Raw genomic sequence first — 20,922 nt, forward strand, 5'->3', positions numbered from 1 at the left:
CTATTAAGCTCATAAAGCATGATGTGTACACCAATTTCATGGTTTTTTTTAAATATGAAATGCAGGTGTAATGCTATAATTTTTTTGTTGTTGAATGTAGACTTTTCAGAGCTATTTCTAGAGGTACTGTGTATAGCCTTGTCACTGTATCCTCTTAAACTCATGCAAAACAATAGCATTTTTAGCCAAGAAAATTCTTAAACTTGCACTCTTTGTGATTACCATTGCCAAAAATCCTGCTAAGTAGCCTTATCTGAGCCTTAAGTCATGACAGACAGATTGCAAAGATTAACGTGTCTGTAATCTACATGCAAGTCATTTGATTTAAACACAGTAGGACATGCAGAAGGAAACTTTTCCCAGGTGCCAATGTGCTTTAACTAGATGTTAGTAGGTAATGTTGTAAATATTACAACTACAGACATTTCAAAGGGAGTCAAATAGCCTTTTCCTTTAACCCTCTGCCAAGTTTAATTCTTCCTAAAATTACAGAGTGTCTGTTCTTCAGACATTGAAGTGATCTGCCACATAGATACCAATATGCAGTTAGTAACAACAGCACCATGCAGATCCATGGCAAAAAATACAGCAGCCTGCTCAAAATCAGGTTTTATGTTTATGACTTTCTAAGATCAAGAGCTGCCTCTTCCTCCTGTCTCACTGTCTTTTCCTTCTCATACCTGCTGCATTCAGATCACTTTTATAATAATGATGTTCTCATTGGGAGCATGTGCTTGAGACCTTACTTATAGCTTATAGGCTAATGATTGGCTTTACCCCGCCGAATGTGAAGGTGTCAGTAGGTATTAATAATACTGTGAAAGAGATAACAGTATTTCCATAAATTGACCTTCTTGATGATGACTTCACCCCATTTTCTTCAGTTCAGTTTAATGACTTGAAGAGTGTTCGGTGATGAAACCATTCCCAAGCATAAATTATTCACCACAGGAAAAAAGTACTACTACTTCCATTTTGCAATTTTCCATCAGTGGCTGAACCTCTGTAGGTGAATTGTCTGCAGAGGCAGAACAATTCTCCTGACCCTTTTAAACTTACTCCTACCCTTTTTTAAAACAAGATATCAATAAAAAATTAAATAAGTAGAAAAAACTTCTCTTCAAAATAAATGTTGACCCATCCATTTGTGCTCTTAAAAATTTGTGTGTGTATATATATAGCATGTAGAATAAAAAAAAGGTTATTAAAGGAATTTCATGTAAACGGTATGAGTAGGAAAGATCAAAGAGCTGGACTATAACCAACATGACCATAAATATTTGAAATGCTTGACATTACATACCACACACAAATAAACAGAGAAGTAAATTATAGCTAGTATGTCTAAAGATAAAAATATTTACCATCTGCATCTTAATATTTGCATATTCAGTACTAGTTTTTTAGCTACTTTTCTGAAATTATGATTTTCCTAGTATCTCTCTATTGCTTATTATGTCACACTGCCACATTCACCTGGAATTCGATGCAGAGAAAAAGTCCCTGCCTTTTTGCAGAGAGAGTTTTTCCAGGTGGGATGTGCAGTATCTGCTGTCCTTTTCTGGTGTTTTTCCTGATCTGTTTCCTTGACATCTTGCATCTGCCAGAGGTGGTGGGGTGGAGGCAGCCTGCTGCTGGACCGCAGTGTCTGCTGCTGTCTGAGAGAAATGTGCTCAGAGATGAGTCGTAAATTCTCAGCCAGATCATAAGTATGGGCACCATACAGGGAAGCCTGTTTGCAGCTCGAGGATGCCTGTTTTCTGATTTATATATATATTTTTAATACACATTGCAGCCCTAACAGACTGCAAGTGTGAACTTTTGGGATACAAGGTCTGTTTAAGCTTATACACTATCATGAATGGAAACTACTCTTGAATTTATGCTATGTATAAAGTCAGAGAGCAGAGATTTCATTCCATCAGCACAATTTGGTCGTATGATAATAGGCCTGTAGAGGATGGAAATTCTGCAGAGGTTTTTGTAAATTACTTTCCCACTTAGGCGCATTAAAAGACCAAAACATTTCCTTTCCTTTTACAATGTATCCATTCAAAGATATCCCTTTCCCTAATGCTATTGGGGCAATCATTTTTAAGCCACAAGTCAGAAGGCAGGATATGAGGAAATAAAAGAAAAGCTGTTGTATATATGCATCATAATCTTCTGATATTCAAGGGAATATAGTCTTATATTAGGAACTACCTGGCTGTTCCAAGAGGTCCCAAATTATGAAGATCTAAATCAAACCTGGTAGACCATCATATTTTAGCAATTTGATGGATTTTCTCTAGCCTTTTAGCCTTATTACTGTGTAACCGCACAGAAGTTGTAATTCCTGAAAAGTCCCAGAATAGTAAATGCAGTTCAGATCTGGGCACTTGCTGGTTTCTCCTCTTTGAAAGGTAATTGAATGGGAACAAGTACAAGTGCAATTGAATATGTAGGCTAGAGGCACTAAGTTGCAGCCTCAAAGAGGTCATGCAGAAATGAATTTTTAAAAAGGACTATAAAATTGCATCTAAGATAGATGGGGCGCAAAAGCAATATTTAAATGAAATTGTTATGGATATAAGTCACTTGCCAGGCATTCTAACTATTTCCAACATAAAATATGTTTTCACTTCATATATAAAACATTGTTATTATTCACATCCTGTGTCATGTTAACATATTAAAACTTAAATGTTTAATGCATATATTAAAATTTTGTGTCATCATTAACACCGCTGATGAATACCCTTTAACAAAAATAATGGAAAAGATATGTCAAGGCAGATAATTTTTACAATTAGAATAAAAATATGTAACTTAAAGTGTGATAAGATAGAACCGCTTAATTCAAAGTTTCACAATCCTCTCTCCTTGCTCATGGGAATCCAACTGCCATTTGTTTTCCTATTAAATGACATTTCAAATACTTTATTATAAACATAAATCACATCTCCTTTTGAGAAGGCAAATGACAAACTAAATTTGAGGTCTGACTTGCATTTCTATGCTCTAGCCAGGACTAAATAGATGAGCAGTTGCTATATAGATTGTATTTGATGGATAAACAAAGAGAGGCAGTAAGTTATGGAAAACATGTCACTTGGAACTGACATCTGCCCTCATAACTCGTGAGTGTCTTACCCTGCCGTGTCACCTCCGTAGACATCAGTTCCTCATCCTGGTTCACAACATCCAGGGGAAGAGATTTACTTTTTTTTAAAGTCAAGCTGCCTCCTGTAAAATGCATACCTTTCCCTAATGGGGGATGTTCTGTTCTGTGTGGTCAGGTAGCCAGGGAGAAATGCCCTCAGTACTGGGGATGAGGTTTTCAGAACAACACACAGTTGCACAGGAGTAGGAGAGTGTTGGCAGGGAGATGGGATCAGAGGAAGCATGCTCAGGCTGCCCTTTTTGGGGATGCCATAGTATGGGTGAGACTACGCCAGCCAGCAAGGTGCCACCAGCATGGTCCCAGCTTCTTGGTCACTGAGTGTGTTTAAATGGAACCTTCCAGAGAAATTTTTCTCCGTCAGCAATGTTTTCCTTCCCTGACATAAAGGAGGTGTTGGTGCTGGCAATCCATCAACAGTTCTCCCATAGACCCACACAGACCGAGTGCACTCACAGGTGCCACTGAGGCAAAATCTCTGTTTGACCAGCAGGGAGATACATCTGGGCTAGGTATTTTAATATAGAGACACGGTTAGGTTTGTCTGTACCAAATCTAGATGTATCCTTGGACCCCACTGAATTCACCTGAATTAATGAAAAAAGAGTTCACTAACTAAGGCTTTACAAATGGAGAAAGGAAATCAATTATCTTAATAAAATTGCTGAAAACTACCTGGTGCAACATACTAAAGTGGAAATCCCTAACATTTACATCACATCATTTTCAGCTCTTACATTTTTATTACAATTTTTATAAAGATCAGGGTGTTTGGGTATTTTTTTCCTAACAACACATTTTTACAATGAAGTGGTTGAAAGATTATCTCTACTTTCAGTTAAATATGGTGCACTTATTGATCATACAGCTGTAGAGAAAAAATTTAAGGATGTGACTCTTCGGAGTCCACAGTCAAAAAGAAAAGTAAATAAAAGTTTAAGCTTTTTCTTTTCCTTTGGTAAACTTCTTGGGTTGCAATCGACTTCAGTATTTTGTGACCTGAATCAGGATTTCTGAAAGTTCGACGTTGGCATAATCAATGCTCTTGTTCTGCAAGACATATTGTCAGCACATATTTGGAATGATGCCCATAATTCATTCATGAGTTACACATTCAGCCCAAATATATACTGAAAAAATCCTTTACCACATCATTCATTTTCATGTGGGTGATGTGTATTTATAATGTGTAATGAAGAAACACAAGCCGCTCTCGTACTGTAGTACGCTTTTGAGTTTCACCTGTTATTGTGGGTGAGAAAATTAGTTTAGTCTGATTATTAGCCAAATTAATTGTAATGGGGAAGAGAGTGTCCCACTAGAACAGCAAGAATAAACTTAATTTCACTCTCTTTTTTTGTGATGCAAATCAGTAAATGAGTTTAGATATTTGCTTTCTACCTAGTATCTCTCTGTCCTCCACTAGCACAAAATTATTTAGGAACAGTTGTTCAATGATTTTTTTTCATATAGACAGATCAACCACATTTATTTTCAGAAAGAAAGAGCAAGAGGGCTTTGTAGAGCTTTAAAAATTCCTGTGCATAACTCTCACTTTTAAAAACCTACCTCTTAATATCTTTTAATCTTTCCTCTGTCACTTAGAGACCTTTTTCAGTTGGATCTTTCTTAGAAAATTAAAGTCTTTGAATGTGCTTTGGTTTTGATTTAGGTTTTAGGAGCATCAGGAATATTAAATTTTTCCTTTTGTAGTTTGGCTTAAAAATAGGCTTTTTAAGTCAGCTAATGTGATGGCGATATTCACGATACCTTAAAAAAATCTACAGGAACAACTAATCATGAAACATGTAGATTTTTCCTCATCTTTTCTATGATCAGTTACTTAATGTTAGTCAATCTGAATTAAAAAAAAACCAAACAACCATTATTTTTCTAATGATCAGAGGATGAAAGAAGTTTTGAAGGAAGATTGTTTCTGAAAGAATTCCATGACATAGAAAATGATCCACCAATAGGCAAGAAAACAGGAATATTCAGTTCTAATAACTAAAGATAAAAATGCCAGGAAATGTTTAAAACACCCTGACGTAGCAGAACACATCAGATTCAGGTGAATCTGATAAATACAAGGAATAAAAATTATAACTTTATTAATTGTTTAACATGTCATTTTCTGACACTGAAATCATAAAAGAAAAATAAAAAAGGGCTGCTTTCTATAAAAAACCTCTACATCTTTAATTATCTGTTTTTAATCAGTTAGGCATAAATCAGTAGTCTTAAAAACAAAAATTTCATTAAATATATCTTTATTGTTTGAAATACAAGGGTTACAACTATAACAAATTCTCTGAAATTAAGTTAAATTGAAATTGTCTTTTACCCTGTAATATGTCTAAAAAGGATCACCTGAAATACAATGTAAATGTCTACATAATGGAAAAATAATACCTGTGAAGTTATGGCAGATTTAATAGCATTCATATAAAAATAAATGCAGAAAATTTGACTGTAACTTCCACCTAAGTCATAGAATATATACTTTGGAAACAAAAAACTTTCATTAAAATGCTGAATTAAAAAAAAAAAAGACAAAACCCAAACATGACAGAGCTTATAATCATGGTATCATCATGAAATTAAGGGAAATATATTAACTGTTACACAATTTCCTATAGTCATGCCTATTTAGGAAAAAAAAAAAAAAAACAAACCATGATTTGAAATACTGTAGATGTACATCATGGATTACTGAATAAAAATGCATATGCATGAAAGTGTAGTGCAATTTCAGCTTCATAATGTTTTGTCCTGAGATGTTAATAGGGTAACTTTAAAAAGAAATCAGTCAACATTTGATTATAAATATTTTTCTGGAACATTTATATACTGCAGCAAATAATATATTAAAAGGCTTTTCAAAGGATCATAAGGGAGATACAATCAGCATATTTTATTGAATTCGGTTATGCATTCCCTTATAGATTATCTTGGAAAATCCCAGTGTACATGATAATACAAATCAAAACAGCTGCTGTTTTATCCATTGCACCACAAACAGAGATCTACTGCAGTCAGTGCTGACTACCAAAGTTGTCAGATTAACACACCGGGGCAACTGAGCCAGGGAGGTGATTTCCTCTTCTCAGTGTGAAGCTCATTAGTGTTTCACAAATCATTGCTCCGTATCTATTTTCTACTGTTGAATCTAAAAACTACCTTCTGTATTCATCTGTATATATCCATATGGAACCAGATACACATAAATCGTCACTTTACAAATCTCAGCTTCTTAAATACAGCCCTGCATACCTGGCCTGATGACAGCAGCCCTGAGCACCTGGCAGCTCCCACTGCTGCCAGCAGCAGCAGCTGAATTATTGACGCAGCTTTGGAGTCAGCTCAGGTACCAATGTAGGCACAACACAGGCAGACAGGAGACCATACTCTGGTGATGACACCAACTAGCATAAAAGTCCTAGATTACCTGAAATAAGATCTCTTACTTTCTAAAACAGGACAGTTGCATGCAGACAGGGTACTGGAAATGATCTGTGCCCCCTCAAGTCTCCTGAAACATGCCTTGGAATTGCTTGGGATGATATCGGCTGGTGCTGCTAGCAAGTCCAAAGCAATGGAAGAGCCCAGACTAACAATTAATAGCACAGAGAGTCAGTGTCCAATCCTAAGGAATGTTCCCTGGCAGGTTCAGTACAGAGCGTTCTGGCTGCAGAAACCACATTTACTTTCCTATCAATAAAGTATTAGAGACATATCTTTTCTTCACCAGCCACAGGAAAGTAAAACCAGAGAAAAGCATTTGGATAAGATGAAAAACTGTGTTTCAGTGTTTAATGGTAATAGACACTGAGAGTATAATAAATATTTTTTCCAGACACTGTATATTTCACTCACACTTTAGGCAGCCCAGTGTTTCCTTGGCAAAGCTCTAACCAAACTTCACAGTTTCATCTCAGAATAAATGAGTGTTTAATTAAAAGCTTTCAGTTACAGACAAGTTTGGGTTTACTTCTATATGAATATTTAGTCAGTTAATGTGCTAGAAATTAGCATTCACTGATGGAAGGGTAACACATAGTCCTGAATGCCATCAAAATAGAAAAAAAAGGAAGGAAACTCACAAATCATTATTTCTAGTGAAATGGAAAACATGAGGCATAGTGATTTCAACTAGTCTCCATGTACCAAGGCCAATAGGCTGAGTTGCTCTAAATACACATAAACAGGAATGGGGAAAGAGCCTTTTCACACTCCTGAAGCTTTCTTTACTGGTCTTCTCACATAGGCTTGGTGTGACTTTTGTTTTAAAAGGCTGAGGTCAAATATTCCGTTTCAGAGTTCAGGCTGTTTCCGCCTTTCCCGAAGAGCAGCCACTGTCTGTTATTTCCTGCGGGGTGTGTGCCAAGCCCATCTCAGCAGGGCTGCCTGTCCTCTCTAGAAGGCTTTCCCAGGGAAAGGTAGGCTGACCACCCTCGTGATGATAGCTGCCACTTCCACCACTTGCAGTGAGGAAATTCAGCTTGACTCAGGGAAAGGGGCCCCCTCCTGATTTCCACAGACAGGGATTGCAGTAGTAAGCAATAAATGAATGGGGGAAGCAGAAGGCATTCTGGAGTGCCAGGGGGAAAGTACTTCGAGAGTGGTTGAAGAGGGCTGAAGGGATGGGTCTGAAGCGACTGTGAGAAAAGGGTGCATGAACATGAAACATGGGGGAAGGGTGTCAGAAAACAGACAGCACCATGTAAGTGTAGGCTAAAAGAGAGTATGGGGTGTCCAGGCAGAATACAGGAGGCATTCTGTACATAAAAAATTATTGCAGTGCAATGCCTCCAAGAATAATTGCGGTGCAAAACCTCCGATGAACATGAGGTGCTAATGTGTATAAATTGCTAGTATGTACAGATATATGTATGCATTCTTTTAAAATATACTTATCATTTTACTATCAGTAGGTAATACATATACACTACATAACACATTTTTTATGTATATTTATATTTCGTGATTTTCAGGGTTTCAGCAGTACAGTGTGTTAGCACAGTAGAGCTGATCCACTCTTTCTCCATTGTCCACTGAACAAGCAGAAGAGAAAGCTCTGCACTCTTTTTAGAGTCAGAACACAAAAATAATTTTTAAAAAATGGAGCATCAGTGAGATTAAGAAAGTATGTCTGTCTCTAAAACGAATGGAAATCAAAGGCTGTCCTGAGGGCCTTGAAGACTAACAGGAAAAGGTAGAAGACACCACTAGCTTAAAAAAGTTACCCAGGCTGGGGACAGGGCAGTCATTTCACCTTCCAGTACAGCTGGATATGGTATTAGCAGCTTTTTCACATGCAGGAGTGTGAATTGTCCAGACACCCCAAAATGTAAAATTCAGTGCACTGTTGTAGCCATTTTTCTTGTGTGCATGAGCATTTTATCCAGTTGTCTACCTGTGTACAGGGATATAACCGCATACAATATACAAACACATATAATAGCTAGCTTAGTGCCTGCTGAGCTTGAATACACACACATATACAAAGTATTTATTGAGGGAACCACTGCCTCTTAATCTCTTTTTGCATTTTAATAAAATCAGCCTTTCTGAAGAAGCTAATTGTGTAAAGCTTCTGTATATCATAAATCTCACCCATCTTACTCCAATAAAAAACTGGAACACAACTTGCTTTTAGATTGCTCTGACCAGGAAGACCTGAAGAATGTTCCCCCACTCAACATCATTTCAATTCATCTTTATTTTACTTTGCTAGAAAGTGCGTCTTTGTAACTCCTGGTGCTGGGTGAAGTGCCCTGCTGTGACATGAGACGTCGGGTTCTGTCAGTCACATCAACTGATGTGATGTGACGGAGCCTAATGTGATGGGACCAATGCCCTGCTGAATGTGTACTGTGTCACTGTGGTATTCAGGGGCTGGTTTCTCTGAGAAGAAATGCAGTGAAGAAAGCCAGGCTTTCCACGGCTGATGAAGCTAAATGATTTTGTAAATGAAAGTGCAATAAGGTGTTTGCTGCATATGCATGCACAAGTAACATATTTGGCTTATTTTGTTTTTTTATTTGTTTGCGATGGCAAACAAACAACATCCAGTCGTGAATTTTGCATAAGTTTTTTGTCAATCCTATAAAACTCTGACTAGCATCTACCTGAGGGCAGGACTGGAGTGCTGCCTCTTGGAGTGCTGCTCTGCTTGGGACAAATGCTGTTTCTGGAAGACCCATCCACTACTCCCTTGTCGATGCCACAGTGCGAATCTGCAGCCCTCCTGCAGCCCCTCCATGGTCAGAGCCAACAGCCACTGCTTTTGCTCAGAGCTTTTTCACACCAATCCTACCTTATATCCCTGATTCTCAGCAACAAAACATCTTGAGGCAGCTTGTCCTAGTGGCAATTCCTCCCAGAATGCAAACTAGTCTCTGAAAAAGCACCATAAAGATTACTCAGATCTTAAAAATGTTTTCAGAATACTTCCAAGGAAATAAACCCAGTAATCACCCACTAAGGCATCACACTTAGCAGAAATGTTGGCTTTTAAGGATATGGCTTTCTCTACTCTTTTGGCAGTGACAGCCCTCAGATCTCTGTACCTTGTTCCCATTAGCAGTCCTTCCACATGAGACAGCCACAGGAGCTGGTGAAGGCCATAAAAGAAAGCAAGTCAGTCCTGTCCTCATCATCCGCCAGTAATACAGCTCCCAGTGAAACTGGATGGGTTGTGAGAGTAAATTATCTCATTCTCAAGTCAGCTCCAGGTGAGAGCTCTAGCAAGGATTATTTATATCTTTTGGCCAAGTGCTCCACTCTGTGAAATGTTGACCATCCCAACACTGCATTATCACTAGTTTCGCCATAGTGATCTTAAACAATCACTCTGGCACTAAGCAGCTTTTTCATTTTAAGATAAAGCAAATTTTACATCAATTTTTCAAGATGGCTTTGAGGGTCACCTCAATCACAAAGAAATTGCTGATTAGCTTGTCGCTCCTAACCCCCTCAGTTTCTGTACATACTGGTACCCCTGTTTATTATTCTCATTATGGAGTAGTCCAATAAATAGCATGCAGCAGTGTTGCAGGAACAGGGAAAGCCCTTTGGGTTACATATAGATATGGAGGAAACATCATCTGTCAGGATCCACAAAAATGTGCAAGAAAGATGATATATATCTTCTGGCACAATTTCTTAGCAATGTCAGCCATGTTGCTATTATACAAAAGCGCATTAAAAAAACCCCAAAAAACTAACAAAAAAGCCCCAACTCAATCAAACCTATCAATTTTTATGTAGCTAAACAATCAATTTATGCTCTCACTCTATTTAAGAGTCTCATGAGTATTGTAAGTTCTGTCACTGGAACTCCTTTGTTTTTATTTTACACTGGAAATTACTGGCTTAGGGAAAGGTGGACCAAACACATCAAAATGGAAAAGCAAACCAAAACGTGTGCTTTTAAGGAAAGCAGCATTGGGATTATTTGTTGCTAATACAAAATGTTTTATCTTGGTAGAAAACAAAAAAATAACTGGGTGGACAAGCACAGAAAGAGAGACAGAGAGCAAACCTAAGAACTGGAAATTAAAAGGGACTTGGAAAATATCCATTTCAATGAGCAGAATTCACAAAGACCAAGGTCCACATAAAAAAAAAGAGGAAGTTGTGCATCTCAACAGTCTCAACACTGAGATGGGTGGCAGAGGGTTTATCAAAATGAACTCATACCAAATGGTGCTGCATGGAGCACATGAACACCTTCCTCCACTGCCATACAAAGGTGCCCACCCACAGCACTGAGTCAAGCAGGTTTTTAAAACTCTAAGCCAAGATATGGTTTCTTGTACTTAGAACTATAAATCAGTCTCTTGAATGTAGATGACTGTCTCATTCCTCATGATGGGAAGATGAGCTGGCAGAAATATCATTCCTCCTGAGAAGTAAGTTCAAACCCTTTCAAACTGGGTACAAGGCTCAGGTTTCCCTGTCATGTGCAAGAGCTCCAACCTACTAATCAACTCCCATTTTCCAAAGGGAAGACTTTCCTTTTTGACTGCACCACACCCTCTCCCCCTCAGGCCTTCACACCATGTCTCTGACTGACAGTGACTGTGCACTTGGGTAATGACAGTGCTGCTGGGTGCACTCCTACCTCCCCACACCCATCACGAGGTTCAGATGTTGGAATGGTAAGGCTGCAAAGCACTAGAGGGCTTTGGCTCCACAGTGCTCTGTCCAACTAAGATAAGGGCAACCCTGCACACATGTGGTAACATCACTTCAAGGCTATAAATAAGCTTTGTGGTGTAAACATAGGTTCCTGGATAGGCTCTCCTACCCTTAATAGTTAGGCAATGTAATGTTATTTATTTTTTAATCATTCCCTTTGATTTAATTGCCTGTATGCTCCCTAGGGTGCATTTTAATTGCCAAACTACTACTTTGGATCCTGGGTAAGTAGTTCCACATAAAAGTGAGTCTTGAAATTCAGGAAAAGGTGAGTTCCTCATTGCTGGACAGCAGCTGGCAGTGGTTCACATTTTAAAATCCAGGATTTACAATGTACAGGTGAAATTCTCTCTCATTCATTGGCATAAGTGGAGATGGTTGGTGGTGAGGAGGTTAAGAGGCTGACATCTACCTATTTTCTCCTTACCCATTAATGTGCACACATAGGTGTGGTGGCCATGTTCCAGCACATGGGGCAATCACAGTGCACTGTGTCCCACCTGCATTTCTGCAATGGCTGCTGGGGAGATCAAAGCTTGCAGGCAGGAATTTCCAGGATTGGGCTGTTCGATGCCAGCACTGCTCCTCTGGGATTTAGGACTGCTAGGTGCTGACATCACATGTGCTCTAGTGCTCCAGCACTTGAAGGGGAGATGGCAATCCTGTATGAAGAATGTTGTCAGAGCATCATCAGTCTGTCTCCAGAGGACAAGGAAATATTTTTGTTGTGGACATGGTCTCTGACAGGGTGCAATGAAATCACCACCATCTGCAATGGCTGAAAAAGCTTTGGGAGTTGTTCAGCAGGAGGGTCACTGGAGGGAATGTCTGTGCCTGGGCAAGGAGATGATTTGCATGGTTTCCAACTCCAGTATTTATGACTCTATGATTATTGGTAAGGAATGAGGTAGAGAAAGACACAGCAGTTGATGCATTAGGATGCTACTTAATTTTCATTACGTGTCTCTTCAGATGGAAAATGAGACCTTTTAACCTTCTAGCAAGCTCCCTGCTGGAACCTCCATTGTGGATTCTGTAAAAATGAGGCTGTTTAGACACTTAAGGATGCTTATTCATCCTTTGTGTGAGTGGCTGTTAAATGGTGCTGCTATGTTTATATCTAATATTTAGATACTTGGATTCTGCTTGTGCAGAGGCAGTAGCAGCCCCAATGGGATAGGCAGTACTGCGGAGAGCAGTAAAGATGCTTCTGTCAGGGTATCTTGGCTAGTCTTTGTTCAGAGCAGGATAGCAATTATAAACATAGACTTTGAGGGGTAAGTATGAAAATTAAAGGGTCAGTTACATTTGCAAGGGAAAAGAAGATTCTGTAGCTTGATTAGTCGTAAGGCCATCTCAGATAAATATTTTTTTTCTTTCTGTGATTATTTCTAAGACACTTGACTCTTTGTTACAAGCAACAGAACAAACTCAAGTCTTACTATGATATCCATTCATTAAGTGCAACTTTTCCCTGCTTCTTCCTAAATGTGACTCCTCCTTTAGTTTCAATCTCGAAGCAGTATCATGTAATAACAGAATAAAACTTTATTTCAACTATCTGTGTGCATATAGGCCCCAAATGCTTGGAGGAGCAGCAGAAAATACTATTTTGTCTGTGACTTTTAACAGGCAAAAGAAAAAGTGACATCAATTATATTTGACGTGTGGACATTATACATCAAATAATTACATTTCATGGCTTCTCCTTTTGTGGAAAAGAAATGCCATTATAAAAATAGTTTCCATGGGGTGAGATTTTCAAAAGAACCAAGCATCCACAATTGGGACCAGATTTCTAGAAGGCTTTAGCTTTGGCATAGAAATAAGTGTCCAGATGTCCTAAGAGCTCTAAACACTAGATTGTGAGCATTTATAAAAATCTGGCCTGTATTTAAGAGCATAAATGGGAGCTGAGCTCTTTGGAAAAATCTCACCTCCATGCTGGGTGTTGAGCTGGCTTGAAAAAAGTCTTGGTCTGAGGCTGTTTTGGTGGGGGGATTGTTGTTTGTTTTGGGGTTTTTTGGTTTCGTTTTGTTTAGAGATTTTTTCTGTTGTTTTTAAAAGAGAACTGGTCTTGCATGTCATTAAGTTGTTTACTGGTTTTGTGGAGCTTTTCACTTCTAAGCACATATTTCAGTTCATCCATCCAAACAGTCCAGTTGCCTTTAAGCAATATTGATGTACTTAAAACTAATCATGCCCTTTTCTGGGCTGGAGATTGAATTTACCATTTGAAATACCTCCCTGTTTAGCTGTGAAATGTACACTATCTTTACCAACATGGCCACATGTGTGGAGGAGGTGTGACTGAATGGGAGCCAGTCAGAGTAAAGAAAAGCTTTTTTCAGTGCCTGTGTAACTCTGATAATGTCTTTTCAAAAAGCTCTAAATATTGCAGTTGAGCCACAAATAAACATAAGAAAGTTCTTCTAGGTAAAGTAGTGACAACATTTCTTCTGGACCTGTGCAGCAAGAGTTGAGTAGGCCGGAAATGTGCTGGAGCAAGTCCAGAGAAAGGCAATGGAGCTGGTGGAGGGTCTAGAGAGTAAGTCCTATGAGGAGAAGCTGTGGGAACTGGGGGTGTTTAGTCTGGAGAAAAGGAGACTCAGAAGTGGCCTTACCACTCTCCACAACTACCTGAAAGGAGGCTGTAGCCAGGTGGGGGTCAGTCTCTTCTCACAGGTAAGAAGTGACAGGACAAGAGGAAACGGCCTCAAGATGTGCCTGGGGAAGTCCAAGATGGACATCAGGAAGAATTTTTTCCCTGAAAGGGTGGTTAAGAATTGGAACAGACTGCCCAGGGAGTTGGTGGAATCATCAATCCCTGGACGGGTTCAAGAAGCAGCTGAACATGGCACTCAGCGATGAGGTCTAGCTTAAAAGGTGGTGATCAGTCAAAGGTTGGATTCGATGATCTTGGAGGCCTTTTCCAACCTAGATGATATTGTGATTCTGTGAAAATGGACCTAAACCAAAGGAAACAGGATACTTGTATACCAAAAAAAAAAATACTCAGGCTGTAAAGTCTTTTCAGAAAGTTGTTCTAAAGAACAATGAGAATGGGCACCCTCCATTCCCTCTGAAGCCCGAGTGTTGGTTAGAGCATTGAAGGGTAAGGTAATATATCTTCTATTTCTTTTAGAGGAATATATATCTACTTTAGGTATCAATTCAGCTTTACACAATAATTTAGTCATACTTGTAAATGGCATTCCAACAAAAAAGGTCATCATATTTGACAGCATTGGATTGACTTATGGAAAACTAAGGCTGACTTTCTGGTGTTAAAAATGTTAACCCTTTTCCAGCGGCTACTGATGCCAGGAATCTGCTACAAGTTTCCATGAAAGTGGGAGGAGATAGGAACGTATAACTGCCTATACAGTAAGCAGTTCTTTCAGAAAATCACAGCAAAACTTACTTTGAATCTTGCATCCTATACATAAGCCTAAAAATGTTATCAGATATTGAAAAGGCATGGACAACAGCTCTTGTACAGGATTGAATGGATTGCAGGTCAGGTGATCTCAAGGTTGGCTGATGGATGAGATAAACACCTCTCATCACTATGCTGGATCAATCCTTGCTTAAGTACTAGATTTATGACTGCTTCTCCCATCCATTTTCAGATTCTATCATTGTTTCTGCTTTGGCTCTGGGCCAAATGAAGTTGTTCTTCTATAAGTCAATGTTTAGAGCCCCAGGTCTTGGAGTAGAAAGTGATTTCGCAACCTCTGCTCTCAATTAAACGAAAATACAATTTTTGTGAATCAGTGTTTGTCAGTGTATAGCACGTACTACCTTCACATGTCCACTCCCTGTTCTCAGGGCTTTCAAAAAATGGGTCACTGCAACATATAATCCTGACTGGAATATTTTCTGGAGATGACTTGACCTGACTCTTAATTTCTAATTCTTCAGATCCCAGCTTTTGGTAACAGAAAGAATAAAGGGACAGGATGAGCAGTTCTGTCACAGGCATCCAATTTCGCTTCACAGCTGAAGCCACCACATCTCACAGCCCCCATGATTTTTTGGAAGCATTGCAGTGTTTTCCTTCCACAGAAAACCTGAAATTTCATGGGCTGATGGAGATTCCAATTCAGCCGGCAGCTACTGTGTTGAAATGCCACCCAGGTGTGGGTGTGGCCAAGCTGTGACAGAGAGGTCAACACCTTCCAACATCTCCAGGTCTGCCAATCTCAGAGCTAGAGAAACCCACAGGGAACATTTTTCGTCTTCTACGTAAACTTCTTTGGGAGCAGTTTTTTTCCAGCAGAAAGTTGCTAAGCATTTCCATACAACAGCTTCATTTTGACCATCAGCAGCACTGTGCAGGCAGACTGCTGTGTCAGGCAGCTACTATGAACACGTGTCTTGGAGCTCCACCAAGCTTTTTTCCCTTAGAGATATTGTTCATTTCTGCTGGAGGTACTGAATAGCACGGTAGCTCTTGCCAAAACACTTCCTTGTACATTTACTTTGCATGTATGAAATAACTATTCCTCTAGCATTTATCCACCCCTATTCACCTGCCTTTTCTTTTTTTTTTTTTTAGAAATATATTGTCAGTAGTGAATTAAAAAGGCAAAAAGTGTTGTTTAGCCTATCTGTAGGGAGAACACCACAAAACAGAAAGCATATGCAAAACTAACCCAGCCCAGCACTGACAGCCGAACTAATCATCATAAAGGTATTCAGCATGAATGTCTTTCAGTAGATGGGTCCACAAAACTGTGGTCCACAAAACATGTATGCACACTTTTTTTAACCTCATGTGCCAACAGAAGTCCATGCAGACTTTCTGTGGTCTGGTAAGAAAAAGCTTGGGTGCAGCAGCATGACTCCTTATTTGAGTATCCACATCCACTGATCTCCCTCAGGCAACCACTACTGCAAACTCTCAGACAGGAGCAGAACCTTGCAATTCCAAAGCAGGCATTTAAGTGGGAGGAGCAGCCTTCTCCGCGTCTCCTAAATTCTTGCACAAAACCTTTACTGAGGAAAAAGTGAACCACAATCACAAGTTCTGAATTCAATAGAATTTCTAAATCCAGAGCAAAGTAGTTCTTCTCTCATGCTAAGAGCCTGTGAAGATTATTTCACTAAGCAAAAATCTTGATCTCTGAAAGGCCTGTGAATAATATCACAGCTGAAAATTTTTCGGGGATATTAATTTGCCATCTGAAAACAGATTCACTGATGTAAAAATATCTTGAAAGACAATGATACAATATATCAAGGCAATAATGCAAAAAAGTATACTTAGCTGTCACCAACATGAAGCAATTTGATAAAATAATTACCTGAAATTACATTTACTGGAGTTTTTAAACAGGTATTTTAATTTATTTAAGATTTATCTGGGATGTCAGTGTCCCAGTCTAAGCTGAAATAAAATTTCAGTTTAGATTTGTCTCTTGCATGGAATTTAAAGACTAATTCCTCAGTATGAAAATTACTAATGGAAATAAAGTTTTTATTCCAATGTGTAGATGTGCAGCACTGGGGCCTGCTAGGAACTAACAGAAATGAAGCACTTAAGTGCTGACATAGAGGAGGGGACTCACTTCCTTCTTCTGTGATTTAATCTTGAACTTGAAGAGTATCTTTAAAGGACTGCATATATAAATAATGATCACGTAATGCACTTAATAAGCAGTCATTTGCTGAGTGCTGTCTATACAGTTACTTCTAGCTGGAATGCTGGTCCTGAATATTTGAATTCCCTCTTTTGCCTTTCACCTCCTTCTTTTCTGCCAAGTTGCAATTTCCATACTGGGTTATATCAACAGTGGTGGAAATAATGCTTCTAACTGCATTTCCACTTCTATTAAAAACAAACGTTTCCACATAAATCTGCTAATGTAAGGCATGGTATTACTTACTTACTTTTTTTTTCCCTGTTAATGATGAAAACAAATGAGTAAGATTTATCTCTTTGACAAGTCATGTGGGTGTGAATCTTTAATTAGCATATAACAGGTTTAGACTTCAAGTCCCTATAGGCGTGGGAATCACTTAAAGAAGAAAATCCCACTTGGTAAATCTTTGGCTTAGGAAGCCAAGAATGTTATTTTAAGAGATACCTGTAAAGATGAAGATTGCAATCTTTGTGCATGTCAAGGTAAAAAAGCAAGCTATTTCATCTCCCAGAAACTCGGTGACCATACTTTGATGACAGGCCAGATGGCAGCTGTTCCCCTAGCCTGGTGCCAAGAAAGATGATTGGAGCTGCAATTTACCTTCCGTGGTGAAGCTCAATGCTGGAGCATACCACAGCTGCGGATTTGGCTGCTGCCAGTAGGTGTGTGCACAGTTGGTTTCCTCCCAATTTGGATTCATCAGGTAAGAGGCTGTATCAGTACCCAGCAATTATGAAATTGGCATGCGTTGGATTGTTTACTCACAGTAATATTCCTACTGGACTTTATTAAAACACCATCTGTTGTCAGTACAGACAAAGAATCAAACCAGAAATATCCATGGAGAGAAAGTGTGTATGTGCACGTGTGCATGTGTGTGTGTGTTCAGCTGTGTTGCAGGATCAGGTCACATTTCATATTCTCTTTTCTTCTTTCCTCTTCCTCTACAGGTAGCTTTTCATAAAATGCCTACATTCCTAATCAATTTTTTTCCCCTTTCCTAATGTCACATAGAAAAAAAAAAATTAGAGTGGAAAAAAATAAAAGCTGGTCAAAGGGAAGTTATACCTCTGTGAGTCATGCTGGAATGGAAATAAATGAGTCTTTGCATATGGGTGGAACAACATTAACTTTACTACAAATTAAGGCTGAAATCGTTGAAGAAAAAGTCATCTGACTGAATGATGTTCAGTTAGAACTTCTGAGTTAATGTGTAGTATACAGGGTGAGTAATAAAGGATATTTGCCAATAATAATATCTTTAGGGCTTGAGAAAAAAAGGGGACTAGCTTTTACAATCAGCTGTTTGCTCTTGATTACTTTTTTTCTTTAATCTTTCAAATGGGGATCAGATATTCTTAATACACAGCTGGTCTCCACAAATGGCCAAGGATAATTTTTCCTATATCTACATATAATTCCAGGTGAAATTAATTAGTTGGAATTCTTCATCAGGTAAAACACTAATAAAATATGATGCAAGTAATTAAAAATGCAAATACAGGGAAGAGGGCAGTAAAACTTAGATATGTCATTTCAGTCCTACAAAAAGGCATCTGTCAATTTAGATCTTTAGTGCATGCACTCACACATACACATACACAAAAAAACCCTTTAAAAATAAAAATGTAAACAAGTCCCAGTTCACGTCGTAAGATTAAAGCTGTAATAAAGGCAGAGAACACAAGCCAAGAACATCCCCTGGGAGAAGGAGGAAAGTGCGTTAAAATGCTTGGGTTGTTTATGGACTAAGTGTTTGGAGATCTCTCGGTGCTGAATGAAGGAGTTGGGATATTTTAGAGGACCCACAGGGAGGTTATTTACTACTATGGGGAGTCACTAAAGCCTGTTTTGCTCACTATACCCAGCCATCAGAAAGAAAATATTAGTCCTAATATAAGTGCGTGCAATCTACCACCTGTGGTGGGATTGTGCATAGTCGAGAGGGAGGGGATTTGCCCCAAATATGAGCCCATCCTTGTTGCACTATTTAATTTCATCCTCATGTGGACCAAAGTTCTTCCCTAAGTTAAAGCCACATAGCCATTGCAGAAGTTTGCCTCTGGGCAGGGTAGAGCATAATTTCCATGCCTAAGATATAATTCCCTCCCTTTGTTTTCATCATCATCATCATCATCATCATCATCACTGCTCCTCTACCAAATTACTTAAACCCTGTATGCTTAAGTCTTGTAGCCTACTCTGCCAAGCCTAAAATGGACCCACTGCATTAAAGCAGTAATCTCTCCAGCAGTAATGTCCCCAAAATCTAGGCCCTTGTTTTTTGAAGCTCACGGAGGACTAATCTCCTCAAGTTTATACCAATATTCATGAAATCAGGAGTTACAGTACTTTGTTTTTGTGCTTCAGTTTTATGTATCTATTTTTAATCCTGATGAGAGGAATGTAATATTTTGCCTTGACTTATGTCCTATGTAGAACCTTTTTTTTTTAATCATCTTAATAGTAATAATCTCAGTAGTTAGACACTAGAAGACGTTGCCCAGAGAAGTTCTGGATGCCCTGTCCTTGGAAGTGTTTTAGTGATTTGATTGTCTTCATTTGCTCTGATAATACTTACATGCAAAAACAAAACTTCCCAATAGTGTCAAGCTTTCTGAAGAAGAAGGAAGACAGTTCCCGTAGCAAAATACATTTTTATTCTGTGTATCCAGTCAGTCTCCAAGCCTCCTCTGTGGGGGTGATAGGCAGGGAAGAGAGGGGAAAAAAAAGTAGACTTGCAAAATGGAGCTGCCAACTGTTCCACAACAGATAGATTTTTATGGCCCACAGGTCCATTAGAAATTCAACAGAAGCAACTAATTACAAGAACCAAACAATCCTCCTCCCCAAAGTGCAGCATGCAGAAATGACCTGTTAGGAAGATGGATGCCAAATATGTTTGCCAGCAGCAGGGCCAGAGTTTGCCCCACATGGGAACTGGGAGGGCACCGCTGGCACACAGGCTGCCTCCTGCCCTACCTGTGCATCAACACTTCCAGAATAGTCTGCCACGCTGTGCACTGCAAACATGCTGAGGCTGTATAACATCTGTGCCAGCACTTCTGCATCCTTATAAATCATTTCCCAGCTCTTGCCGGGACAACAAGGAAGAAAATGTTGGCATATAAATGTGAATCACTGTATGTCCTATGGAATAGAATAATAATTGTGTTGATTTACCAGCCATGCACTGTTCCCAGGGATGGCTGGGAAATATTGGCAAAGAAAGGACTGTACATCCAGCAAAAGAACAGATTTGCTGAACTTTATAAAAATGGTTGGAATAATCAGATGCTTCTGTCTAGGAGACTTGTTTCCTGTTAGACTGAGTGTGAGGGCTTCACCTCACTGCTGGTTGAAATGTAATGACTTCACCTCTAGTCATGTTCAAAATAAAAGTGTCCAGAGACATTATTTAATCAGTTACACGGTGAGCATAGATGGGCAATTTTTTCCCCCTCCTATGTGTGGTTGTGGATACCTCTGAAGTCACTGGCTGCATGCATTCCCTGTGCATTTAATCTCAATTGAGGTCAACGTTAAAACTTTCACTGGGACCAAGGTTTTATCCACCAAATCTAAAATAATTTTTTGACCATAACTGTGAAGCCTATGACCCACTTTGCAGGCTTTTGTATAGTTTTTTCTCTCAAATTTTTATTTAAGATAATCTCACTATCATGTTTAGTATCTCACCACCTACAAATGTGTTACGAAAAGAATGTGGTAATTCTAGCACACAGTAAGAACATCAACCTAGAGCTACACCAATGGGAGGAAATGCACTCAATTCATACTTTCTCATTAGCTTCCAGCAAGAACACTTTGTTTAATTTTCCATACCGTATTGACCACAATAAACTATGTAAAGCAATTTTACAAATGTTTCAGGATTTTATGGAA

At 38.9% G+C, this 20,922-nt stretch overlaps 1 long non-coding RNA gene across 3 annotated transcripts in view; it reads left to right on the forward strand.

Annotated features, from left to right (window-relative positions):
* The window catches only part of LOC109145054, a 52,851-nt gene that overhangs the window by 13,558 nt on the left and 18,371 nt on the right, over positions 1 to 20,922 (forward strand). For all 3 annotated transcript variants that reach the window (XR_002046196.3, XR_002046195.3, XR_002046198.3), the window contains exon 3: positions 17,528 to 17,719. This is a non-coding gene — a long non-coding RNA (uncharacterized LOC109145054). The remainder of the gene's footprint in view (positions 1 to 17,527; positions 17,720 to 20,922) is intronic.

The sequence above is a fragment of the Corvus cornix genome, chromosome 2 (genome assembly GCF_000738735.6).
Source record: "Corvus cornix cornix isolate S_Up_H32 chromosome 2, ASM73873v5, whole genome shotgun sequence".
In the NCBI taxonomy this organism is placed as follows: Eukaryota; Metazoa; Chordata; class Aves; order Passeriformes; family Corvidae; genus Corvus; species Corvus cornix.